The following is a 20,243-nucleotide window of genomic DNA, read 5'->3' as shown; positions in this document are numbered from 1 at the left end:
CGGGGCTGCAGCGACGGTGCCCTTAGTCGCAGGTAACGGACACAAGATTAACCCTTTCACTGCCACACTACAGAAGGTTAACCCTTTACCATCACACTACCGACTGAAAGGGTCAACCTGCTGTTGTGTGGCAGTGAAAGTGTCAACCTTCTGTGTATTGTCGCAGTGAAAGGGTTAACCGTTTTGGTAGTGCGGCAGTGAAAGGGTTAAAAAGAAAACACAAAAACGAATCCTGGACATACAATACACAGAAAACAACAACGCAACAGAATGATGTCTAGAATGTTAAGTTACACGCGCAAATGAAAGGAACACGCCAACGTTATCCGAAATACGCTTACCGTCTTCTCCAGAGTCAGACAAGAAGACAGATACCCATTTCCTCTCTGCACGTTCAGTAGAAAGCTATCCGGCTGCAAGCCAACCTAGCTTAGCACAAATGAATGGAAGTGGATATGAACCGGCTAGCCTAGCTGTTGGCCAAAAACGACCTCTCCCGGAGTTTTAAAGGTCCACAATTGTTCACTATTTGGGCAATTTTACACAATTCCTGTGAGTCTATGGAACACACCTGTAAGGTTTTCTTCAATAAAATTCATTGTTTTGTACTTTGGTGCACCACTTTCTCCCCTTCCAAAGTACAAGCTGTTTTTGGCTGGGCTCCGCCCATACTCGCAATGCGCTTTGAGTGACAGGCACCCACCTGCACTGGGAGAGTGGCAGAAACGCTAGCATGGAGGAACCTTTTCAAAGCGCACACACACCCACTCCGTCTCTGGGTGTGTGTGTGTGTGTGTGTGTGTGTGTGTGTGTGTGTGTGTGTGTGTGTGTGTGTGTGTGTGTGTGTGTGTGTGTGTGTGTGTGTGCGTGTGTGTGCGCGTGTGTGTGTGTGTGTGTGTGTGTGTGTGTGTGTGTGTGTGTGTGTGTGTGTGTGTGTGTGTGTGTGTGTGTGTGTGTGTGTGTGTGTGTATGTGCGTGTACTAGGGCTGTCCCAGACACGTTGTAATTTTTCGGCCTATTGATGAATAGTTTTGCAGATATAACTACCATTAGAGCACAACAAGGACTTGTTACAGAACCCAAAGAAATAAACACGACATTCAAAGAATTTTACTCCAACTTATACAAATCAGAAACGACCTTCGATCAAAACAAAATGGACACATATCTTAATCAAATTAACCTCCCTAAACTTTCAGAGGATGACGCTAAACAGTTAGAAACACCGATCACACTAGATGAACTTAGGGAGGCCATATCTGAAATACAAAGTGGAAGGGCCCCTGGAAGAGACGGTATCCCACCAGAAATGTACCTCTCTTGTTGGGACATAATTGGACCCTTATTACTAAATATGATTTTATACTCAGTCAAGGAGGGGAACTTCCATAAGAATGACAATATTGCACTCATAACAGTCCTCCTCAAAAAAGACAAAGACCCCACCGAGTGCGGTAGTTACAGACCTTTAAGCCTCCTCGGAACCGATATCAAACTGTACTCTAAGGTATTAGCCATCAGACTACAAAAGCATATGACGTCTTTAATTCATCCGGACCAAACAGGCTTCATAAGAGGCCGCCTGATCACTGATAACATAAGACGATTACTACACGTACTAGATGCTAACAAGGAAGACAACACACCTAAGGCGATGCTGTCCCTGGATGCAATGAAAGCTTTTGACAGGTTGGAATGGTCGTATCTATGGGCAGTATTAGAAAGGATGGGGTTAGGAAAAGGATTCATTGATATGATTAAAGTATTATACAAAGACCCATCGGCCATGATTACAACAGGTACAATCACCTCCGAAATCTTTCCAGTATCACGGTCTTCCAGACAGGGTTGCCCCCTTAGTCCCGGACTATTCGATCTATCATTAGAGCCTTTAGCACAATATATAAGACAATCCCAATCCATAGAACCAATCGTAATCAAGGGCACACAACACAAAATTAGTTTATATGCGGACGACGTAATACTGTTCATGCAAAACCCCAACACCGCACTGCCTCATCTTCTCAAGTTGATTGAGGACTTTGGAGATTTATCGGGATTTAGGATAAATTGGCCGAAGTCGGCCTTCCTCCCACTTAACGCCCCTGCAAAAAGAAATATAACCCTCCCAGAAGAGATACAGATGGTAAAACACTTTAGATGTTTGGGAGTTGAAATATTCCCTACCATAAGCCAAACGGTGAAGCACAATTACATAAAAATCCAAAACAAAATCAAATACGACCTTGTCAGGTGGTCAAAACTTAAAAACTCAGTACAAGCACGGATATCAATAATTAAGATGGACGTCCTACCTAGAATCAACTTCTTCAGCTCAATGCTACCGTTACCCCCTCCAAAGGGTTACTGGAAAGAATTACACTCCTCCACATACAAATTTATTTGGAATAACAAACCACCACGTATAAAAAGATCCACCGCACAGAGAAACAAAGCAGACGGTGGTATGGCATTTCCAGATTTCCACCACTATTTTAAGGCATACACTTTAAGACCACTGACAACATGGTTTGATCCCCAAGCATCAGTATCCTGGAGAAATTTAGAAGAAAATATAGTAGCTCCACATAGGCTGAAGGACATAGTGTACACCAAATTATCAATTAACGGAAATTTGGACCCATAATCACTCATGCAATCCGGATATGGCGTGAAACACAAAAAAAAGACTCTATCCCACATAAATGGCATAATCATACTCCCTTATTCAATAACAATGCACTCTTGATTGGAAAACAACCTATAAGATTCCCTAGATGGGAAAAGCAAGGCATACACACATTAGGAGACGTTTTCAACAAACAGGGTTTTTGTAGTTTTGATGAGATATGCAAAAAAATGTATCTCACCAAGTCCTCATATTATTTTTACGCACAGTTATTGGCATGTTTGAAGGCTCACGGTGTTCCATTAAGGATACCAATTGTACACCACAGATACCACAAATTCTTCTATGAAAGAGAGACATTGAGAGGTTTTGTTTCAGATTTTTATCATCAATTACTAACGGCCTCGTATGAAACCCTACATATAGACTCAGTCTGGAGGAGGGATATACCAGACCTGGAGATAGACTTTGACTGGCAAGAAGCCTGGGCAAATGTACGCCTTGCATCAAGGAACCCGGACCATCAACAAATCAATCTTAACTATATTCACAGGACATACTTAACTCCTATAAGACTGAACAAAATGGGTCTTAAACAAGACTCCAAATGCTCCTTATGTACAAATGGGGACGAAGGGACATTTATGCACATGTACTGGGACTGCCCACCAGTTAAGATATTTTGGAAAGAAGTGACCCAGCAATTGTCAAATCTCTTAACTCTGTATTACTGCTGAATGATGTCTTTGAGCATGCAGTACCTCCACAGCTAAAGAGATTGGTTTTATCCGGTATCACAGTGGCTAAAAAGCTGATAGCATCACGATGGTTTCAACCGGAAAAAATGTGCCGTAAGGTCTGGATTCTTACATATCTCGATGTGATTTATCAATAAATATCAACAGCTAGAATTTTGGGTCTCAATGAATCCAAAATGGCAATGTGGTTAGAAGTGGTGGAGAGAATAAAAGCCAGCATATAATGGTAGTGTCTGGTTAGGAACAAATTATAATGGTTGGATTATCCAATGGGGGGTCCGGGAGAGGGGGGTACGAGCTGGAGCATATGTGTATTTGTATATCCTATTGTGTGTTGTCATGTTTGTTTATGTGTTTGTTTAAAAAATAATAAAAAAATTAAATACAAAAAAAGATTAGCGATAGTATATGTGTACTTATGCACGCTAGAGAAGCGGGTTGAAAAATCGATTATCCATTTCCTGATCAGCACACACACACACGCACACACACACACATATGGGACACGCTGAGATATAGGTGAAAAAAACTCTGATTATCCCAAGACTGGTAAAATAGATTCCTTACCTCAGATCAGATGTTCTCTAAAAAGATTATTCCAATTCCTTATCGCCATTCCAAATATCGATCGCGTTTATTGATCCAACGCTGGGTACTGGAAACACATATTCCACGCTGTTCTGAGGCTCGGCAATGAATGCAATCGGCTCGGGTTACATGCCTGATTTTAATCCAATGATTTAATGAGTTGAGGCCCCGTATAGGCCCATCTGGGTCTCTTGTCTCTACTCAGCACCTTTATACACTTTCTGTCATGGTCAATGTTTTTACTGTTTTGCTGAAATGGTGCGAAATAAAGAAATAAAGAAATAAAATAAATAATAACAGTCTACTACAGAATACTAGAGACAACCTAGTGCTTCAACTTCCTTGTCATCCTCCACTGTGTACGTAATAGACCCAGGAATACCTTAGATATAATCATCCAAAAATAGCAGCTATAATAAGTTTGAAGTTGAGCTCAGTCTGTTGTCTGTTGTCTGTTGTTTGTCGATCTATTGAAATGGTTTGCAGTCAGCGATTAAACCAGGACTTAAAAATGACAAAAGGAATTTAGTGAAAGTACTGAAGCATCCAGGGTTTGTCTCGCTGGAGGGCCGCTCCCCCAGAAGGCCGTGCAACACAGCTTCCATTGTGTTTATAGTGTGGTGGTAGGGGGGGGGGGGGCAGTGAATGGGGCCGTCTGACCATTGACCCCATGGGCGAGGAGAGAGTCTGCTCTGTGTCCTGATGTCATCGACAAGTCATTAACGCCAGGGCCCTCAACACTCCCCCCCCCCCCACCCTAACTTCCCCACGGGCCCCTGGCCACCACCTAAATCACCCTGTAGACCGGCGGTTATGGTCTTGACCTTGGCACGCCGTTGTTTTCCATCCCGCGCTCCCACAATTAACTCTGTTTATTGTTTCTCCTGAGCGCCGCCAGTTCTGTCCAATGGGAAGAGAGCAAGGCGTAGTTAACCTAGGATAATAACATGCTAGTTCTCCTCGTCTGGTCCATGTGTTGCACGAAACACAGAACTGAAACCAATAGAGAGGACCGCTCCTTTAGACCTGTGATGTCATGAGGACCGCTCCTTTAGAACTGTGATGTCATGAGGACCTCTCCTTTAGACCTGTGATGTCATGAGGACCTCTACTTTAGACCTGTGATGTCATGAGACCTCTCCTTTAGACCTGTGATGTCATGAGGACCTCTACTTTAGACCTGTGATGTCATGAGGGCCTCTCCTTTAGACCTGTGATGTCACGACGACCTCTCCTTTAGACCTGTGATGTCATGAGGGCCTCTCCTTTAGACCTGTGATGTCATGAGGACCTCTACTTTAGACCTGTGATGTCATGAGGACCTCTCCTTTATACCTGTGATGTCATGAGGACCTCTACTTTAGACATGTGATGTCATGAGGACCTCTCCTTTAGACCTGTGATGTCATGATGAGGGCCTCTCCTTTAGACCTGTGATGTCATGAGGACCTCTACTTTAGACCTGTGATGTCATGATGAGGACCTCTCCTTTAGACCTGTGATGTCATGAGGACCTCTCCTTTAGACCTGTGATGTCATGAGGACATCTCCTTTAGATCTGTGATGTCATGAGGACCTCTCCTTTAGACCTGTGATGTCATGAGGACCTCTCCTTTAGACCTGTGATGTCATGAGGACCTCTACTTTAGACCTGTGATGTCATGAGGACCTCTCCTTTAGACCTGTGATGTCATGATGACCTCTCCTTTAGACCTGTGATGTCATGATGAGGACCTCTACTTTAGACCTGTGATGTCATGATGAGGACCTCTACTTTAGACCTGTGATGTCATGAGGACCTCTACTTTAGACCTGTGATGTCATGAGGACCTCTCCTTTAGACCTGTGATGTCATGAGGACCGCTCCTTTAGACCTGTGATGTCATGATGACCTCTACTTTAGACCTGTGATGTCATGATGACCTCTACTTTAGACCTGTGATGTCATGATGACCTCTCCTTTAGACCTGTGATGTCATGAGGACCTCTCCTTTAGACCTGTGATGTCATGAGGACCTGTACTTTAGACCTGTGATGTCATGAAGACCTCTACTTTAGACCTGTGATGTCATGAGGACCTCTCCTTTAGACCTGTGATGTCATGAGGACCTCTACTTTAGACCTGTGATGTCATGAGGACCTCTCCTTTAGACCTGTGATGTCATGATGAGGACCTCTCCTTTAGACCTGTGATGTCATGAGAACCTCTCCGTTAGACCTGTGATGTCATGAGAACCTCTCCGTTAAACCTGTGATGTCATGAGGACCTCTCCTTTAGACCTGTGATGTCATGATGAGGACCTCTACTTTAGACATGTGATGTCATGAGGACCGCTCCTTTAGACCTGTGATGTCATGATTACCTCTACTTTAGACCTGTGATGTCATGAGGACCTCTACTTTAGACCTGTGATGTCATGAGAACCTCTCCGTTAGACCTGTGATGTCATGAGGACCTCTCCTTTAGACCTGTGATGTCATGATGAGGACCTCTACTTTAGACATGTGATGTCATGAGGACCTCTACTTTAGACCTGTGATGTCATGATTACCTCTACTTTAGACCTGTGATGTCATGAGGACCTCTACTTTAGACCTGTGATGTCATGAGGACCTCTACTTTATACCTGTGATGTCATGAGGACCTCTCCTTTAGACCTGTGATGTCATGAGGACCGCTCCTTTAGACCTGTGATGTCATGATGACCTCTACTTTAGACCTGTGATGTCATGATGACCTCTACTTTAGACCTGTGATGTCATGATGACCTCTCCTTTAGACCTGTGATGTCATGAGGACCTCTCCTTTAGACCTGTGATGTCATGAGGACCTGTACTTTAGACCTGTGATGTCATGAAGACCTCTACTTTAGACCTGTGATGTCATGAGGACCTCTCCTTTAGACCTGTGATGTCATGAGGACCTCTACTTTAGACCTGTGATGTCATGAGGACCTCTCCTTTAGACCTATGATGTCATGAGGACCGCTCCTTTAGACCTGTGATGTCATGAGGGCCTCTCCTTTAGACCTGTGATGTCATGAGGACCTCTCCTTTAGACCTGTGATGTCATGAAGACCTCTCCTTTAGACCTGTGATGTCATGAGGACCTCTACTTTAGACCTGTGATGTCATGAGGACCTCTACTTTAGACATGTGATGTCATGAGGACCTCTACTTTAGACATGTGATGTCATGAGGACCTCTACTTTAGACCTGTGATGTCATGAAGACCTCTCCTTTAGACCTGTGATGTCATGAGGACCTCTACTTTAGACATGTGATGTCATGAGGACCTCTCCTTTAGACCTGTGATGTCATGAGGACCTCTACTTTAGACCTGTGATGTCATGATGAGGACCTCTCCTTTAGACCTGTGATGTCATGAGGACCTCTCCTTTAGACCTGTGATGTCATGAGGACCTCTCCTTTAGACCTGTGATGTCATGAGGACCTCTCCTTTAGACCTGTGATGTCATTAGGACCTCTCCTTTAGACCTGTGATGTCATGAGGGCCTCTCCTTTAGACCTGTGATGTCATGAGGACCTCTACTTTAGACCTGTGATGTCATGAGGACCTCTCCTTTAGACCTGTGATGTCATGAGGACCTCTACTTTAGACCTGTGATGTCATGAGGACCTCTCCTTTAGACCTGTGATGTCATGAGGACCTCTCCTTTAGACCTGTGATGTCATGAGGGCCTCTCCTTTAGACCTGTGATGTCATGAGGACCTCTACTTTAGACCTGTGATGTCATGAGGACCTCTCCTTTAGACCTGTGATGTCATGAGGACCTCTCCTTTAGAACTGTGATGTCATGAGGACCTCTCCTTTAGACCTGTGATGTCATGAGAACCTCTCCTTTAGACCTGTGATGTCATGAGGACCTCTACTTTAGACCTGTGATGTCATGAGGACCTCTCCTTTAGACCTGTGATGTCATGAGGACCTCTCCTTTAGACCTGTGATGTCATGAGGACCTCTCCTTTAGACCTGTGATGTCATGAGGACCTCTCCTTTAGACCTGTGATGTCATGATGAGGACCTCTCCTTTAGACCTGTGATGTCATGAGGACCTCTACTTTAGACCTGTGATGTCATGAGGACTTCTCCTTTAGACCTGTGATGTCATGATGACCTCTCATTTAGACCTGTGATGTCATGAGGGCTTCTCCTTTAGAACTGTGATGTCATGATGACCTCTCCTTTAGACCTGTGATGTCATGAGAGCTTCTCAAGTCAAGTCAAGAGTTTTATTTGTCACGGCATACAAGTATACAATAAAATGCGGGGGGTCTTGCCCGCAACGATTGTGCATAATATAATAGTAATATATATTAAGAATCCAATAGAACGACATTGTGCAATAAAACAAGTAAACAAAGTAGATATATATATCGATATATGTACATGAGTTATTTACAGAGCATGGTAGGACACGGATGAGGCACTGGGTCTTTATGTACACTGCTATACAATGCTATATTATACAATCTCAAGTTATACTATACTATTCCTTTCCTTTTGTAAAGTGACCATAAGTGTGAGCGTGTGCAGCATGAGTGTGTGTGTGCTCATGTTAAAGTGGCTGCTAGTGTGTGGGCGTGTACAGTGTGTGTGTTGTGTGTGTGCTCATGTGTGCTTGTGTGTGGAGAGTTCAGTGTTCAAGACTCTGATGGCCTGGGGGAAGAAGCTGAGCCAAAGTCTCTCTGTCCTAGTTGCTGGTGTTCGCAGGCGTTTGCCTGACCGCAGCAGCTTGAACAGGCTGTTGTTGGGGTGGTGAGGGTCTTTCATTATTCTGCAGGCTCTGGATTTGCACCTCTTGTTGTATAGGACCTGCAGGGGTGGTAGTGCAATACCCGTGGTACGCTCGGCTGAGCGCACCACTCGCTGTAGGGCCTTCTTGTCCTTCTCCTTTAGAACTGTGATGTCATGAGGGCTTCTCCTTTAGAACTGTGATGTCATGATGACCTCTACTTTAGAACTGTGATGTCACATGGACCTCTCCTTTAATCTGTTGATTATTTGATTGATTAGTCGATTCATCTAAACAACAACCATTGATTATATTTGCAATTGAATATTTCAAAATGTTATACTAGTATCCTCAGGTCACATGGGTAGTTGCCTCTTTGACACCACCTACTGAATACCCAGAGTAGGAGGTGAGCCATGAAGTTTATTTATGTCTATAAATGCTGTGTAGTGTGGACCCCTACTGTACATGAGTAGGGTGAGTAACCTTCATGCCATTACTGCTTTTTATCTATTGATTCATTACTTTATTATCTTGAAATAATATAACACCCGCCCAGGCCCGGACTGGCCATCGGGAGCACTGGGAGTTTTCCCGGTGGCCTGGCCTGCACAGATAAATAATATATATATATTTTTTTTTATGTTTTAATTTGCCCGCAGTCAGGCCACTGAACTGAGAGACAAAAAATGTCAAGCATAACCTGCGCTTGAAGATGGACAGTGGAAAAAAGAGGAAGGGTGGAGCGGAGAGGGAGAGAGAGAAAAAAGAAAGGCCCTTGCAGGAGATACATACTGCTGACTGCTTGTATTTCACAGAACAGTCAGATGAAAATTACTGGAAGTGAAATTTTTCAACAGTGGAAAAAAGAGGAATAGGGTGGAGCAGAGACGGAGAGAGAGAAAACATTTACCAAATGTTTTCTTGCACCACGGGACCACCAGGTTAGTCAGTGATACAAATAAACATGTTAGCTAGCTAACATAGCTAACGTTACTGTAACTGAGGGGTACAATTCCCTGACTGTATTACTAGATATGATACTTACTACCACTACCTTTGTACTTAATATTCGGCCACCCAGTACACGGCATAAATATATTATGATGAACACTGTCACGTAGATGAAACGGATCCAACACAAATGTACGAATTAGAAATAGGTCTTTATTTCTACACAGCGATGGTGTGTAGAGCAAGCACTTAATCAAATCAATCACATTTATGAATGGGAATTAGTATGCACTTTTATGGCAAGAGTATTCGTCGGTATATCAATAGAGAATGTCCAATCTCTGAAGGCGCAGGTGGTACATATACGACCTGGAATAGTTTAAGGAATAACAGCAATGATACTTTAATGATTATATACTGGATACACTAGGGGGGGTTAATCCGGTCGCTTGTAAGCCGACAGGAGTAGGAAGGGGGGGGGGGTAGAATCCGGCTGCTTCGTCCGGCCAAGGGTATCCCAGGTGAACCCACTGTAGTGCCGTTCAATGCGCCGGCGATCCTTGGACCACAGATGAAAGCAGGTGGACTCTTTGTGGGCCGGCGTCCGCCGGTCCACGGAGGAGAGACGTGAAGCGACCTCGTCTTGCAGAGCGTCTCCTCACCTTGCGTCCTCTCCAGGGGGGGGGGTTCCAACACACGGCAGTGTCGGGGGTCTTTATCCATGGAATAATCAACGTATACAAAGCATAATCCGTGCCTGGGAAGGCGGGCTGTCGTCGGTAGAATAATCCGGTATACAGGTCCACTCGCTCGTCGGCTCTGGGGCTCCTCGGGTGCAGCTTCACGTGGGGTCAACCACCCTGGATAAGCAGCCAGTTCTCTGCCCGAAACGATGGGGTGCTGACTACGGTAGTATTCTCACCGTACGAAGCACTATATATTAACAGACTATTATTAGCTTAATAGACTACGTCCAACTCGACGATATAGTGCCAAATATGACTATTCAAATATTAATATACACGATGTCTCAATACCGATGGTAGGCGAACTTGGCCTTACTCCCACACGTGGCGTCGCGGGGAGGCTTTACGTCTGTGACTCTATTGGAGGGTAAGAAACTGGACTGAAAAAGGAAGTCCTACTTTAGTAGCGCAGTATATATACGCACTATGAACAAATAGTCCCATTAGTGGTGCGGTAGCCAGATTCCTACGCGGAACTAGGACTTGTTCGTACATGTTGAGCGGTACGTTTGAACTGGGTCTGGGGGTATGGCAGCCTGGCACCAAGGTCTCGACCAATAGTAGAATGGAGACTATTATGGGATGTTCAGTAGGCTAGAATGGATATTCAATGCATATTGTACAAGGAATATACAAGGGATATCAAGGAATATTAGAGAATATACAAATACAATTAAATATATATATATAAATAAATATATATATTCGGTTTAATCTGGCCCTTCACAACAGTTACCATGCATCATCATCGTCCACTGTCAAAAGCCAAATGTTAAAGCTGCTAAGAAACTGGACAATCAATTATTTAACCTGTACTGGATCTCCTCTCTGGTAAGCAAGAATACCCTGAAGACTCTGACAGGAGCACTCATTCAAGGGTACTACAACTATGCTTGCACCTCATGGTACCAAAGCACCTCACAGCACTAAAAACAAGACTACAAACATCACAAAACAAACTGGTCAGACTACTGCTTGACCTTACTCCTAGAACACACCTCACACCTGCCCACTTTGACAACCTAGGATGGCTTAGAGTAGACGACAGAGTACAGCAGATTGCAATGGGCCTGGTCTACAAGATACACTACACCACTAAGATACCCATGTACATGTTGAAATACTCCCCAAAGGTCAGTGAATTCCACGACCACAACACCAGAGGGAGTTCCACAAATCATGTTCAACCCAGATTCGGCTCAAACAAGGGACTAAACACGTTTCGCAATTATGCCACAACAATGTGGAACGCCCTACCCACAGCTGTAAAAGAATGTGAATCCCTACCCAGTACCCACCTTCAAAACCGCCCTCAAAGAGCACCTACGGGAGGCTGCAATTCGAAACTGGCCCCCGTAAATGTCCAAACACCCCGCCCCCACCCAACCCCCTCCTAATGTACAGTTTCTTCCCCCTTGAATGTATATATTTTCTTTTAGGATCTCTCTAGTCTTAAACCCGAAAATGCGATCGTTACAAAACTATTCGTTTATGTCCGGTAAAGTAAGACACTGTGATCGTTACAGAAACATGTTTCAGGTTCGGTAAAATAGACATAGGGGGTCCTTACCTTAGCCAGAAGGTACTCCAGAAAGAATAATTCCAATGATCCCATTGGCGATTGTGATTACTCGTTTATATTTACTTTAGTTCAAAAGGTAGGCGATACTGCCACCTGGTGAGATTCGATCGGCATTGCAATTCCAACGTAGGCAAACGAGCCAGGGACGGCTAGAGTGATCCGGATGATCATAATAATATTGTTGCGTTGTGGAAAGCAGGATGAGAGAGCGTAGATTTCAGTGTGTATCATTTAATCATTTATCATTTAACATTTGAAAGACATACATTGTTGTCATAATACTTTTATCCAAAATGCTTCTTACTGTTACTGTTAGAGACTGTGCTAGACAAGATAAGTATGAAATAAGAGCCCTAACAGTGTTTATTATTAAGAGTCAGATAGTCCTAACAGTGTTTATTATTAAGAGTCAGATAGTCCTAACAGTGTTTATTAGTAAGAGTCAGATAGTCCTAACAGTGTTTATTATTAAGAGTCAGATAGTCCTAACAGTGTTTATTATTAAGAGTCCTAACAGTGTTTATTATTAATTAACGTCATAAACCAACTACCAGATTCGCGTCACGCGTCACTGTACATCAGTGGAGGCTGACGCCTGACTGATTAACTAGAAACTGTACGCTGTAACGTTATATGTTATTTCGCGTTGAAAAGTGATTCTTGCTTCCCGCGAGCGTCGCCACAGCAAGGCGCAGGGGCAACGCAGCTGCCGCTGCCGCGGGGGGCGTGCCACAGCGTGTCACGTGGCCGTCGCGGCCAATCAGGCCAACCCGGAAACCGAATTCCGACTAAATCCGTTGCGGAAGTGATACACGCAGTCCGGCCCTGCACCCGCCCATTACCATGACATTGTGTATCATTACATACAATGTATCCATGCCTGTAGCTAAATTCTGAAAAACAGGGAACAAAGCGTTTTTTTAGATTTAGATTTTAAAAACGACCAGCCGGAGAATTTTCTTACCAGCCACAAATTATATATATCTTTTTAGTATATCTCCATGAATTATTATTTATTATATGTATGATGTGTTATCTCTCCACTCCATGCTATGGTAGTACTTGTGCCAGCACAAGAGATACGATTATAATAAAAAAATTATATATAGGCTATAAACATATTTAAATCAATATCTTCCAATATTAGGCTAATTAGCCTAATCCACGTCAAAAAGAATATCCTATAGTAATGATGATTTTAAATATCTTTGCTAATGAAGTGAAATATTTATTATCATCAACTATCCAGTTCGTTTTCATAGTGTAACGCTACTCTAGGGGTCTCATTCACCAAGGACTTACGACAAAAAGGGCTTTCTCTTAGGGCCATTTGAGACCTTTTCGGTCCGATTTTGGGATTCACCAACCGTCCCAATAAAACACATATAATTATTATTATATTATAATATATTGTCTATATTCATGTCTTGCCCGAAAAGGTCTCAAATGGCCCTAAGAGAAAGCCCTTTTTGTCGTAAGTCCGTTGGAGAATGAGAGAGAGAGGGAGAGAGGGAGAGATGGAGAGAGAGAGAGGGAGAGAGAGAGAGGGAGAGAGGGAGAGACGGGGAGAGAGAGAGAGAGAGGGAGATAGGGAGAGAGGAAGAGAGAGACGGGTTCAGCCCCCCGCCCCTTTCCTCACTATTGGAACTGTTTCCAGGGTTAGCTTAGTTTATGTAGTGTTAGCGTTAGCAGCTAACATTAGTTAAGGTTTTTACCGTGACATGGGCATACAGGAATGGTGAGGATATAAAGCATGTTAGACGCATTGGACCTGTTGCTCATCAGAGCTGTAGAACGCAGGGCTGAAGAGCTATAGCTTCTAAAGTTGAAGGTGGGGGGTATCGGGCTCAGCCCCTCCCTTACAGCTGGAGTTGATGTGAAACACGGAAGTTATCAAATAAGAAGTTATTATCGAGTCCTGGCTCTAGGCAGAATCACGAACAGTGGTATAAGATAAGTTATTTATATTTTGAACGTGATTCATTGCGCACTAGTTAGATTACACGGTGCAAAAGGCATACAAGTAACAACAATACCATGCGTCGATCATGAATATGCTGTTATATTCCATATATTGCATAATATATTGTTGTCGACGAATCGTTGCAGCCCTAGTTGAGTCTCTACTCTGTGTGTCTCTCCTCCTCATGTCTCAGTTGGTCTCTCCTCCTCATGTCTCAGTTGGTCTCTCCTCCTCATGTCTCTCCTCCTCATGTCTCTCCTCCTCATGTCTCTCCTCCTCATGTCTCTCCTCCTCATGTCTCAGTTGGTCTCTCCTCCTCATGTCTCTCCTCCTCATGTCTCTCCTCCTCATGTCTCTCCTCCTCATGTCTCTCATCCTCATGTCTCTCCTCCTCATGTCTCAGTTAGTCTCTCCTCCTCATGTCTCTCCTCCTCATGTCTCTCCTCCTCATGTCTCTCCTCCTCATGTCTCTCCTCCTCATGTCTCTCATCCTCATGTCTCAGTTGGTCTCTCCTCCTCATGTCTCTCCTCCTCATGTCTCTCCTCCTCATGTCTCAGTTGGTCTCTCCTTCTCATGTCTCTCCTCCTCATGTCTCTCCTCCTCATGTCTCAGTTGGTCTCTCCTCCTCATGTCTCTCCTCCTCATGTCTCAGTTGGTCTCTCCTCCTCATGTCTCTCCTCCTCATGTCTCAGTTGGTCTCTCCTCCTCATGTCTCTCCTCCTCATGTCTCTCCTCCTCATGTCTCTCCTCCTCATGTCTCTCCTCCTCATGTCTCTCCTCCTCATGTCTCAGTTGGTCTATCCTCCTCATGTCTCTCCTCCTCATGTCTCTCCTCCTCATGTCTCAGTTGGTCTCTCCTCCTCATGTCTCTCCTCCTCATGTCTCTCCTCCTCATGTCTCTCCTCCTCATGTCTCTCCTCCTCATGTCTCTCCTCCTCATGTCTCAGTTGGTCTCTCCTCCTCATGTCTCTCCTCCTCATGTCTCTCCTCCTCATGTCTCAGTTGGTCTCTCCTCCTCATGTCTCTCCTCCTCATGTCTCTCCTCCTCATGTCTCTCCTCCTCATGTCTCAGTTGGTCTCTCCTCCTCATGTCTCTCCTCCTCATGTCTCTCCTCCTCATGTCTCAGTTGGTCTCTCCTCCTCATGTCTCTCCTCCTCATGTCTCTCCTCCTCATGTCTCAGTTGGTCTCTCCTCCTCATGTCTCTCCTCCTCATGTCTCTCCTCCTCATGTCTCTCCTCCTCATGTCTCAGTTGGTCTCTCCTCCTCATGTCTCTCCTCCTCATGTCTCTCCTCCTCATGTCTCTCATCCTCATGTCTCAGTTGGTCTCTCCTCCTCATGTCTCTCCTCCTCATGGCTCAGTTGGTCTCTCCTCCTCATGTCTCAGTTGGTCTCTCCTCCTCATGTCTCTCCTCCTCATGTCTCTCCTCCTCATGTCTCTCCTCCTCATGTCTCTCCTCCTCATGTCTCAGTTGGTCTCTCCTCCTCATGTCTCTCCTCCTCATGTCTCTCCTCCTCATGTCTCAGTTGGTCTCTCCTCCTCATGTCTCTCCTCCTCATGTCTCTCCTCCTCATGTCTCTCCTCCTCATGTCTCTCCTCCTCATGTCTCAGTTGGTCTCTCCTCCTCATGTCTCTCCTCCTCATGTCTCTCCTCCTCATGTCTCTCCTCCTCATGTCTCTCCTCCTCATGTCTCTCCTCCTCATGTCTCAGTTGGTCTCTCCTCCTCATGTCTCTCCTCCTCATGTCTCTCATCCTCATGTCTCAGTTGGTCTCTCCTCCTCATGTCTCTCCTCCTCATGTCTCTCCTCCTCATGTCTCAGTTGGTCTCTCCTCCTCATGTCTCTCCTCCTCATGTCTCTCATCCTCATGTCTCAGTTGGTCTCTCCTTCTCATGTCTCTCCTCCTCATGTCTCTCCTCCTCATGTCTCAGTTGGTCTCTCCTCCTCATGTCTCAGTTGGTCTCTCCTCCTCATGTCTCTCCTCCTCATGTCTCAGTTGGTCTCTCCTCCTCATGTCTCAGTTGGTCTCTCCTCCTCATGTCTCTCCTCCTCATGTCTCTCCTCCTCATGTCTCAGTTGGTCTCTCCTTCTCATGTCTCTCCTCCTCATGTCTCAGTTGGTCTCTCCTCCTCATGTCTCTCCTCCTCATGTCTCAGTTGGTCTCTCCTCCTCATGTCTCTCCTCCTCATGTCTCAGTTGGTCTCTCCTTCTCATGTTTCTCCTCCTCATGTCTCAGTTGGTCTCTCCTCCTCATGTCTCTCCTCCTCATGTCTCTCCTCCTCATGTCTCAGTTGGTCTCTCCTCCTCATGTCTCAGTTGGTCTCTCCTCCTCATGTCTCTCCTCCTCATGTCTCAGTTGGTCTCTCCTCCTCATGTCTCAGTTGGTCTCTCCTCCTCATGTCCCAGCTGATGTTGAAAGTGAGAGCAGAGCGTTGAGACAAAGCAGATGTTTTCTTAAGGGACGGAGGTGAGCAAGGGGTTAACCACTTTGACCGTGGACCAAGAATTTGAGGCCTAATTTGATCCGAGCAGTCTGTTGATGAGCACCCCCCCCGCTCGCGCAATACGGGCCTTGATCTTTAACCCCACTGGCGACTCTGCATTACATCTAGAGCGAGAGAGGGGGGAGAGTGAGAGAGGGGCGGGGGAGTGAGAGAGGGGGGGGGGTAGATTGAGGGAGAGAGACGAGAAGAGAAAGACAGATACCATGGAAGAGAAAGAGAAATAAATTAATTAATGAAAGAGAGGACAAGACAGGTCAGATTAGCATGACAGGTTATCATTACAGGTTAACATAATAAATTAGCATGACAGATTAGCATGCAGGTTAGCATGCAAGGTTAGCATGCAGGTTAGCATCACATATTAGCATGATAGATTAGCATGACAGATTAGCATGCAAGGTTAACATGCAGGTTAGCATCCGGACTCATGATCAGAAGATCACCGGTTCGAGCCCCGGTCAAGGACGTTGTCGGAAAGTGGTGTTGTCCAGCAGGGGGCTATCTGTCCTCTGTCTGGACTAATCAGTAGCAATGCCCCTGTTATGTGATAGGGACACCGTATAGCTGTGACTGCCGTCCTTCGGATGAGATGCAAAACCGAGGTCCTGACTGAATCTCGTCGTTAACTCTTTAATTGCCAAACCCGAGATAAGTCGGGTTAACTCGCCATGCGTTGGCTGCCAGACCCGAGATATCTCGGGTTTTGGTCGTTTATTCTTTTATTCTATATTTTTATTTATTATTCATCCAGGGACCTTGGTGTTACCATAGGGAATGAGTCTGAGATCGCCAAAGTGCAATACCGGCCGCATCCAGCTAGATCGGGCTGATAAGCGTTTTTAGTGTTCAATACGAATGCCGTTACTGGCAATCAAATAATCAGAAACGACCCCCAACCCCCCCCCCCCTTTCATGCATTCATGATGGAACATAATACCTATTATATAGATTTGATTTGGGAATAGTAGCGTGTCCAGGCAAGAAACGGCAACGCTTATAGTAGGATTCACGTATGAGGCTATAACACAGCCTTTCGGGAATTACCCCAGACCACTCTAAAACCATATACTTATATTCACCACGGAAATATTAAGAGCCATTCAGCCATTGTGTAGTGTGATGTTTGCCTGGTGCCAGTGTATGGCAGCCATTGAGCCTGTGTAGCCCAACGCTGGGTGCTACCAGTGGTGATGATGGAAGCAATTTCCACCCTACATTGTGGGGAGCGCTTTGAGTGTCTAGAAAAGCGCTATATAAATGTAATTTTTATTATTATTATTATTATTATTATTATTATTATTATTATTATTATTATTATTATTATTATTATTATTATTATTATTATTATTATTATTATTATTATTATTATTATTATTAATTATTATTATTATTATTATTATTATTATTATTATTATTATTATTATTATTATTATTATTATTATTATTATTATTATTATTATTATTATTATGACATGTTAGCATGATATGTTAGCATGCAGGTCAGCATGATAGGTTAGCATGATAGGTTAGCATGATAGGTTAGCATGCAGGTTAGCATGATAGGTTAGTGTGGGAGTTAAGACTCCCTTCCCCCTCTCTTTGATGATCTCCCTCACCCATCTTTCCTTCCTACCCCCATCCCTCATTCTTAACCCCAACAAACCCTTCCCCACCTTTCCATAGGTCGCCAAAATGTAATGACACCCCTATAAGTCATGTTCTTGTGACCCCAACCCCTTCCAGTTCTGTATGTATAAAGATGTTTGAAGATCCGGTGAGGAGTCTCTTTGTCTGTGGTGTCTTATAGCTAAACACCTCGTTGAGAGTCATCCAGCCTAACTCTGACTATTTTGTATTGAGTTAATAAATCGTATTAACTAGGTCTCTTTTGACTTAGTTATTAGCTTCGGCTATTTCCACCTGACGCCCTATCTGCTCCCGGCTGCCCATGGGGGGAAGGACAACGGGATGGGAAAAGTGCAGAGAGACATTTCATCGGCGACTCAGTGCAAGTGTGTGTGTGTTCCTGTGGGTCGCCCATCTCGTGTGTGTGTGTGTTAAACTGCATGACAAATAAAGACTTCTAGTCTAGTCTAACAATTATATTATTATAGGTTAGCATTAGAGGTTAGCATGCAAGTTATGGTTAGCATGTCAGGTTAGCATGCCAGGTTAGCATGTCAGGTTAGCATGTCAGGTTAACATCCAGGTCAGCATGATAGGTTAGCATGTCAGGTTAACATCCAGGTCAGCATGATAGGTTAGCATGCAGGTCAGCATGATAGGTTAGCATGCATGGTAGCATGATAGGTTAGCATGCATGGTAGCATGATAGGTTAGAATAAAGGTTAGCCGAATCCAGCTCACAGCTCCGGGGTTGTCACCAGCTTGGCTGGCCGTCTGCACTGATACAATTGGCTGTATCAGAGGGTGGGAGAAGCTGGCGGGGTGGGTCCGGGTCGTTGTAAACAGCGACTCCTACAGTTCGGTCGGGGCGCCTGCTAAGCGCGGATTGGACGTGAGGGGGATAGTGTGGTCCTCCCACACGCTACGCCCTCTCAATGAGAATCCGCGCTGCCAGGTGAAAAGAAGCGGTGATTGGCTGGACGTGTGTCGGAGGAAGCACGTGGTAGCCTCCACTCTCCCAGATGATCTGACTGTGGGGGGTAAGTGCGCAGCGACCAGGAAGGGACTGGGAATTGACATACGACTAACATTGGGATGGGAGAAAATCGGCGAAAATGGAGGGGGAAAAAGACCAATACAAAAAAAAAAGAATAAAGGTTAGCATGATAGGTTAGCATGATAGGTTAGAATAAAGGTTAGCATGATAGGTTAGCATGCATGGTAGCATGATAGGTTAGCATGCAGGTTAGCATGATAGGTTAGCATGCAGGTCAGCATGATAGGTTAGCATGCAGGTCAGCATGATAGGTTAGCATGCAGGTCAGCATGATAGGTTAGAATAAAGGTTAGCATGATAGGTTAGCATGCAGGTTAGCATGATAGGTTAGAATAAAGGTTAGCATGATAGGTTAGCATGCATGGTAGCATGATAGGTTAGAATAAAGGTTAGCATGATAGGTTAGCATGCAGGTTAGCATGATAGGTTAGAATAAAGGTTAGTATAAAGGTTAGCATGATAGGTTAGCATGCATGGTAGCATGATAGGTTAGCATGCAGGTTAGCATGATAGGTTAGAATAAAGGTTAGCATGATAGGTTAGCATGCATGGTCAGCCTACCGAGCACATCACAGCACAGAGACCGCCCTCATCAAGATCACTAATGACCTCCTCCTTGCTGCAGACTCCGGACACATCAGCCTCCTCATCCTTCTTGACCTCTCCGCGGCGTTCGACACAATATCCCACTCAGTCCTCCTCAAATGCCTCTCCGACAACCTAGGCATCACCGGTACAGCTCTGTCATGGTTTCATTCATATCTCACAAATAGATCTCAGTTTGTCAGCGTCAGCGGCTCATCCTCCCCCCCGGCCCCAGTCAACCACGGTGTCCCCCAGGGCTCCGTGCTGGGTCCCCTACTATTCACCATTTACATGCTCCCCCTCGGTCAGATTATACGTCACCACGGACTCAACTTTCACTGTTATGCTGATGATACTCAGCTCTATATCAGCACCTCACCATCCTCCCAGCTCCCCCCACAGTCTGTAGTCAACTGCCTCCACGCTATAAAAACCTGGATGGCAACCAAATTACTTAAACTCAACAGCAAAAAGACAGAGCTCATGGTTGTG

Source organism: Notolepis coatsorum, assembly GCF_963971535.1.
Source record: "Notolepis coatsorum genome assembly, chromosome: 9".
Classification (NCBI taxonomy): Eukaryota; Metazoa; Chordata; class Actinopteri; order Aulopiformes; family Paralepididae; genus Notolepis; species Notolepis coatsorum.
The sequence above is the reverse complement of the archived record's forward strand: the minus strand, read 5'-3'. Positions refer to the sequence as shown.